The sequence below is a fragment of the Syngnathus typhle genome, linkage group LG5 (assembly GCF_033458585.1).
Source record: "Syngnathus typhle isolate RoL2023-S1 ecotype Sweden linkage group LG5, RoL_Styp_1.0, whole genome shotgun sequence".
Classification (NCBI taxonomy): domain Eukaryota; kingdom Metazoa; phylum Chordata; class Actinopteri; order Syngnathiformes; family Syngnathidae; genus Syngnathus; species Syngnathus typhle.
The window spans coordinates 4193681-4202335 of NC_083742.1; the positions used below are offsets into that span (position 1 = coordinate 4193681).

An 8655-nucleotide genomic window follows, 5' to 3' on the forward strand; every position below is an offset into this window, starting at 1 on the left:
CATTGGGCACATTCCCAAACTTGCCAAATTCAACATTTTCACGTTTTCATCTTTTATTTTGAAATTCACACCCAATTCCTTTTTCCCTTTTCCCTTCTCATTTCTACATTTTTCAACCGATTCAACCCATTCCAACTTTCAACTGTTCATCTTTTCTCTACCTATTCCACAACTTCCCACTTACCAAAAACTTCACATCTTTTATTTTGAAATTCAACCAAAATTCTCTAAAATTTCCTTTTTTCTACTCTAATTTCTACATTTTTCAACCGATTCAACCCATTCCAACTTTCAACTGTTCATCATTTTTCTACCTATTCAACAACTTCCCACTTCCCAAAAACTTCACATCTTTTATTTTGAAATTCACACCCAATTCCTTTTTCCCTTCTCATTTCTACATTTTTCAACCGATTCAACCCATTCCAACTTTCAACTGTTCATCATTTTTCTACCTATTCAACAACTTCCCACTTCCCAAAAACTTCACATCTTTTATTTTGAAATTCACACCCAATTCCTTTTTCCCTTCTCATTTCTACATTTTTTAACCGATTCAACCCATTCCAACTTTCAACTGTTCATCATTTTTCTACCTATTCCACAACTTCCCACTTACCAAAACATTCACATCTTTTATTTTGAAATTCACGCACAATTCCTTTTTCCCTTCTCATTTCTACATTTTTCAACCGATTCAACCCATTCCAACTTTCAACTGTTCATCATTTTTCTACCTATTCCCCAACTTCCCACTTACCAAAAAATTCACATCTTTTATTTTGAAATTCACGCCCAATTCCTTTTTCCCTTCTCATTTCTACATTTTTCAACCGATTCAACCCATTCCAACTTTCAACTGTTCATCATTTCTTTACCTATTCCACAACTTAACAAAAACTTCACATCTTTTATTTTGAAATTCACACCCATTTCCTTTTTCCTTTCTCATTTCCACATTTTTCAACCGATTCAACTCGTTTCAACGTCATTCTGCAACATTCCTTAAATATTTATTCAACTTCTTCACCTTCACACGCAATTCCTTCAGGAATTGCAAATTCTAGTTGTGTGAAGGCGAAGGCCTTCACACATTGATATTGTACTTTATTATTAAACAACTTATTCCTCCCACTTTTTTGACATCTAACTACTCCCACATGCTTCAACCCATTCACCTCGTTCAAACTTTCACACGTTCCAAAAATTCATGGCACGCTTGCCAGTATTTTTCGCGTTCATAACATTTACCGTTTTTAAGTAATTAGCAAATTTGTGCCTTTTATTTCCCCATTCATTCTTAATGGCAATGTCAACCCGAGCCAGTTTCCTGTAGTGGGTTCGATTCCCACATTGGGCGTCATTAATTATTCTACTCTTTATTCTTCCCGCTTATCATTTTCAACGCTTATCATTTGTAACTAACATTCGCATTCAACATTCATTACATTAAGCAATTTCCACCATTTTGATTACGTATTCGCATTCAACAAACACATTCATTACATTAACCAAATTCAACCACTAAAAGAAAGGGACTCAATTAGCTCGTGGGAAACACAAGTGATTCCAGTACACGAGCATCTTTCCCGAGTGGTATCAAAACCCGCGTCAGTTCGATTCCCACATTGGGCGTCATTATTTATTTTACTCTTTATCCTTCCCGGTTATCATTTTCAACGGTTATCATTTGTAACTTTTGTCATTCGCATTCAACATTCATTACATTAAGCAATTTCCACCACTTTGATTACGCATTCGCATTCAACAAACACATTCATTACATTAACCAAATTCAACAGTTACTGAGGTAGGAACCTGATTAGCTCAGTTGGAAACACAATGGCAATGTCAACCTGCGCCGGTTTCCTGTAGTGGGTTCGATTCCCACTTTGGGCGTCATAAAGTATTTTACTCTTTATTCTTCCCCCTTATCATTTGTACCTTTTTTGTAACATTTGTAACGTTTCATTTTTAACGCTTATCATTTGTACCTTTTTGTAACATGTATTTGTAACATTTTCCCATTTATTTCACAATTATCTATTTTCCCTTTGTATTCTTCCCGCTCATCATTTTTAACGCTTAACGTTTGTAACTTAACATCTGCCTTCGCCTTCACACGCAATTTCTCCCGAAATTGCAATTCTAGTTGTGTGAAGGCGAAGGCCTTCACACATTGATATTGTACTTTATTATTAAACAACTTATTCCTCCCACTTTTTTGACATCTAACTACTCCCACATGCTTCAACCGATTCACCTCGTTCAACCTTTCACACGTTCCAAAAATTCATGGCACGCTTGCCAGTATTTTTCGCGTTCATAACATTTACCGTTTTTAAGTAATTAGCAAATTTGTGCCTTTTATTTCCCCATTCATTCTTAATGGCAATGTCAACCCGAGCCAGTTTCCTGTAGTGGGTTCGATTCCCACATTGGGCGTCATTAATTATTTTACTCTTTATTCTTCCCGCTTATCATTTTCAACGCTTATCATTTGTAACTAACATTCGCATTCAACATTCATTACATTAAGCAATTTCCACCACTTTGATTACGTATTCGCATTCAACAAACATATTCATTACATTAACCAATTGCAACCACGACATAGTAAGGGACTCAATTAGCTCGTGGGAAACACAAGTGATTCCAGTACACGAGCATCATTCCCGAGTGGTATCAAAACCCGCGTCAGTTCGATTCCCACATTGGGCGTCATTGTTTATTTTACTCTTTATCCTTCCCGGTTATCATTTTCAACGGTTATCATTTGTAACTTTTGTCATTCGCATTCAACATTAATTACATTAAGCAATTTCCACCACTTTGATTACGCATTCGCATTCAACAAACACATTCATTACATTAACCAAATTCAACCAGCAAGAAGGAAGGATCCTCATTAGCTCAGTCGGAAACACAATGGAAATGTCAACCCGAGCCAGTTTCCTGTAGTGGGTTCGATTCCCACATTGGGAGTCATAAATTATTTTACTCTTTATTCTTCCCCCTTATCATTTTCAACGCTTATCATTTGTACCTTTTTTGTAACATTTGTAACGTTTCATTTTTAACGCTTATCATTTGTACCTTTTTGTAACATGTATTTGTAACATTTTCCCATTTATTTCACAATTATCTATTTTCCCTTTGTATTCTTCCCGCTCATCATTTTTAACGCTTAACGTTTGTAACTTAAGATCTGCCTTCGCCTTCACACGCAATTTCTTCCGAAATTGCAATTCTAGTTGTGTGAAGGCGAAGGCCTTCACACATATGTTATTCTACACCATTCTCTATTATTATTATTATTCTCTTTTATTCTCCACACTTTTTTGACACGTTTCATCTTCCACATAATTCATCCGATTCACTCCATTCCACTTTTCACGTATTCCAAATATTCACGCGACGAGCGCTTGTATTTTTCTCGTTCCGAAAATTTTCCGATTCCGCAAAATTCCCAAAATTCCGACGAATTTTTCCCCATTCATTCTTAATGGCACATTCGACATTTCACATTTACGTCGTTCCAATTTGAAATTCACATCATTCAGCACATTCTAATCACATTCGGAAGGATTCTCGACATTCCCAAAATTCCCAAATTCGAAAATTTCACGTTTTCACGTTAAAAATTCCGACAAATTTTCACAAAATTTCGTTTTTCACCTCTAACTTCTACATTTTTCAACCGATTCAACTCGTTCCAACTTTCAACTGTTCATCTTTTGCCTACCTATTCCACAACGTCCCACTTACCAAAAACTTCACATCTTTTATTTTGAAATTCAACCAAAATTCTCTAAAATTTCGTTTTTCTACTCTAATTTCTACATTTTTCAACCGATTCAACCCATTCCAACTTTCAACTGTTCATTATTTTTCTACTGATTCCACAACTTCCCACTTACCAAAAGCTTCAAATCTTTTATTTTGAAATTCACACCCAATTCCTTTTCCCTTCTCATTTCTACATTTTTCAACCGATTCAACCCATTCCAACTTTCAACTGTTCATCATTTTTCTACCTATTCCACAACTTCCCACTTACCAAAAACTTCACATCTTTTATTTTGAAATTCACACCCAATTCCTTTTTCCCTTCTCATTTCTACATTTTTCAACCGATTCAACCCATTCCAACTTTCAACTGTTCATCATTTTTCTACCTATTCCACAACTTCCCACTTACCAAAAACTTCACATCTTTTATTTTGAAATTCACACCCAATTTCCTTTTCCCTTCTCATTTCTACATTTTTCAACCGATTCAACCCATTCCAACTTTCAACTGTTCATCATTTTTCTACCTATTCCACAACTTCCCACTTACCAAAAACTTCACATCTTTTATTTTGAAATTCACACCCAATTCACTTTTCCCTTCTCATTTCTACATTTTTCAACCGATTCAACCCATTCCAACTTTCAACTGTTCATCATTTTTCTACCTATTCCACAACTTCCCACTTACCAAAAACTTCACATCTTTTATTTTGAAATTCACACCCAATTCCCTTTTCCCTTCTCATTTCTACATTTTTCAACCGATTCAACCCATTCCAACTTTCAACTGTTCATCATTTTTCGACCTATTCCACAACTTCCCAAAACCTTCACATCTTTTATTTTGAAATTCACACCCAATTCCTTTTTCCCTTCTCATTTCTACATTTTTCAACCGATTCAACCCATTCCAACTTTCAACTGTTCATCATTTTTCGACCTATTCCACAACTTCCCACTTACCAAAAACTTCACATCTTTTATTTTGAAATTCGCCACAAATTCTCCAAATATTCTACATTTCTCAAGTAATTCAACACGTTTCAACATCGTTCGGCAGCATTCCCCGAAGAAGTTATTCATACATTTCGCCTTCACACGCAATTTCTCCAGAAATTGCAAAATTCTAGTTGTGTGAAGGCGAAGGCCTTCACACATTGTTATTCTACTTTATTATTATTTTTATTAAACAACTTATTCCTCCCACTTTTTTGACATCCAACTACTCCCACATGCTTCAACCGATTCACCTCGTTCAAACTTTCACACGTTCCAAAGATTCATGGCAAGCTTGCCACTTTTTTTCTCGTTCATAACATTTACCGTTTTTAAGTAATTAGCAAATTTGTGCCTTTTATTTCCCCATTCATTCTTAATGGCAATGTCAACCCGAGCCAGTTTCCTGTAGTGGGTTCGATTCCCACATTGGGCGTCATTATTTATTTTACTCTTTATTCTTCCCGCTTATCATTTTCAACGCTTATCATTTGTAACTAACATTCGCATTCAACATTCATTACATTAAGCAATTTCCACCACTTTAATTACGTATTCGCATTCAACAAACACATTCATTACATTAACCAATTTCAACCACGGCATAGTAAGGGACTCAATTAGCTCGTGGGAAACACAAGTGATTCCAGTACACGAGCATCATTCCCGAGTGGTATCAAAACCCGCGTCAGTTCGATTCCCACGTTGGGCGTCATTATTTATTTTACTCTTTATCCTTTCCCTTATCATTTTCAACGCTTATCATTTGTACCTTTTTTGTAACATTTGTAACATTTCATTTTTAACGCTTATCATTTGTACCTTTTTGTAACATGTATTTGTAACATTTTCCCATTTATTTCACAATTATTTCTTTCCCTTTTCATTCTTCCCTCTCATCATTTTTAACGCTTAACGTTTCTAAATTACCATCTGCCTTCGCCTTCACACGCAATTTCTTCCGAAATTGCAATTCTAGTTATTATTATTCTTCTATTTTATTCTCCACACTTTTTTGACACGTTTCATCTTCCACATAATTCATCCGATTCACTCCATTCCACTTTTCACGTATTCCAAATATTCACGCGACGAGCGCTTGTATTTTTCTCATTCCGAAAATTTTCCGATTCCGCAAAATTCCCCAAATTCCGACAAATTTTTCCCCATTCATTCTTAATGGCACATTCGACATTTCACATTTACGTCGTTCCAATTTGAAATTCACATCATTCAGCACATTCTAATCACATTCGGAAGGATTCTCGACATTCCCAAAATTCCCAAATTCGAAAATTTCACGTTAAAAATTCCGACAAATTTTCACAAAATTTCGTTTTTCATCTCTAACTTCTACATTTTTCAACCGATTCAACTCGTTCCAACTTTCAACTGTTCATCTTTTGCCTACCTATTCCACAACGTCCCACTTACCAAAAACTTCACATCTTTTATTTTGAAATTCAACCAAAATTCTCTAAAATTTCGTTTTTCTACTCTAATTTCTACATTTTTCAACCGATTCAACCCATTCCAACTTTCAACTGTTCATTATTTTTCTACCGATTCCACAACTTCCCACTTACCAAAAGCTTCACATCTTTTATTTTGAAATTCACACCCAATTCCTTTTCCCTTCTCATTTCTACATTTTTCAACCGATTCAACCCATTCCAACTTTCAACTGTTCATCATTTTTCTACCTATTCCACAACTTCCCACTTACCAAAAACTTCACATCTTTTATTTTGAAATTCACACCCAATTTCCTTTTCCCTTCTCATTTCTACATTTTTCAACCGATTCAACCCATTCCAACTTTCAACTGTTCATCATTTTTCTACCTATTCCACAACTTCCCACTTACCAAAAACTTCACATCTTTTATTTTGAAATTCAACCAAAATTCTCTCAAATTCCGTTTTTGTACTCTAATTTCTACATTTTTCAACCGATTCAACCCATTCCAACTTTCAACTGTTCATCATTTTTCTACCTATTCCACAACTTCCCAAATACTTCACATCTTTTATTTTGAAATTCACACCCAATTCCTTTTTCCCTTCTCATTTCTACATTTTTCAACCGATTCAACCCATTCCAACTTTCAACTGTTCATCATTTTTCTACCTATTCCACAACTTCCCATTTACCAAAAACTTCACATCTTTTATTTTGAAATTCACACCCAATTCACTTTTCCCTTCTCATTTCTACATTTTTCAACCGATTCAACCCATTCCAACTTTTAACTGTTCATCATTTTTCTACCTATTCCACAACTTCCCACTTACCAAAAACTTCACATCTTTTATTTTGAAATTCGCCACAAATTCTCCAAATATTCTACATTTCTCAAGTAATTCAACACGTTTCAACATCGTTCGGCAGCATTCCCCGAAGAAGTTATTCATACATTTCGCCTTCACACGCAATTTCTCCAGAAATTGCAAAATTCTAGTTATTATTCTATTTTATTCCCGCCACTTTTTTGTCCCGCTTCTTCTTCCACAAAATTCATCTGATTCACTCCATTCCACTTTTCACGTATTCCAAATATTCACGACATGAGCGCTTGTATTTTTCTCGTTCCGAAAATTTTCAGATTCCGCAAAATTCCCCAAATTCCGACAAATTTTTCCCCATTCATTCTTAATGGCACATTCGACATTTCACATTTACGTCGTTCCAATTTGAAATTCACATCATTCAGCACATTCTAATCACATTCGGAGGGATTCTCGACATTCCCAAAATTCCCAAATTCAAAAATTTCACGTTTTCACGTTAAAAATTCCGACAAATTTTCACAAAATTTCGTTTTTCACCTCTAACTTCTACATTTTTCAACCGATTCAACTCGTTCCAACTTTCAACTGTTCATCTTTTGCCTACCTATTCCACAACGTCCCACTTACCAAAAACTTCACATCTTTTATTTTGAAATTCAACCAAAATTCTCTAAAATTTCGTTTTTCTACTCTAATTTCTACATTTTTCAACCGATTCAACCCATTCCAACTTTCAACTGTTCATCATTTTTCTACCTATTCCACAACTTCCCACTTACCAAAAACTTCACATCTTTTATTTTGAAATTCACACCCAATTCCCTTTTCCCTTCTCATTTCTACATTTTTCAACCGATTCAACCCATTCCAACTTTCAACTGTTCATCATTTTTCTACCTATTCCACAACTTCCCACTTACCAAAAACTTCACATCTTTTATTTTGAAATTCACACCCAATTCTCCAATATTTCCTTGTTCCCTTCTCATTTCCACATTTTTCAACCGATTCAACCCATTCCAACTTTCAACTGTTCATCATTTTTCTACCTATTCCACAACTTACCAAAAACTTCACATCTTTTATTTTGAAATTCACACCCAATTCTCCAATATTTCCTTTTTCCCTTCTCATTTCTACATTTTTCAACCGATTCAACCCATTCCAACTTTCAACTGTTCATCATTTTTCTACCTATTCCACAACTTCCCACTTACCAAAAACTTCACATCTTTTATTTTGAAATTCACCACAAATTCTCCAAATATTCTACATTTCTCAAGTAATTCAACACGTTTCAACATCGTTCGGCAGCATTCCCCGAAGAAGTTATTCATACATTTCGCCTTCACACGCAATTTCTCCAGAAATTGCAAAATTCTAGTTTATTGTGTTATCTGTTTATTATTTATTCATCACTCTTACTATTGATTGTTTGAATTTTTGCCTTCTTGTTTTTATGTTGTGTCGCGTACATGTATGTCTATCGTGTTATGTGTCTCGTCACCGTGGGATAGAGAAAAACGTAATTTCGGTCTCTTTGTGTGTTGTGACATGTGGAGAGATTGACAAT

The 8655-nt window shown here is 35.0% G+C and overlaps 1 protein-coding gene across 1 annotated transcript in view; it reads right to left on the reverse strand.

Moving 5' to 3' along the window:
• LOC133154018 (uncharacterized) overlaps window positions 1-8655 on the reverse strand; it is a 94518-nt gene that overhangs the window by 81091 nt on the left and 4772 nt on the right. The window lies entirely within an intron of this gene.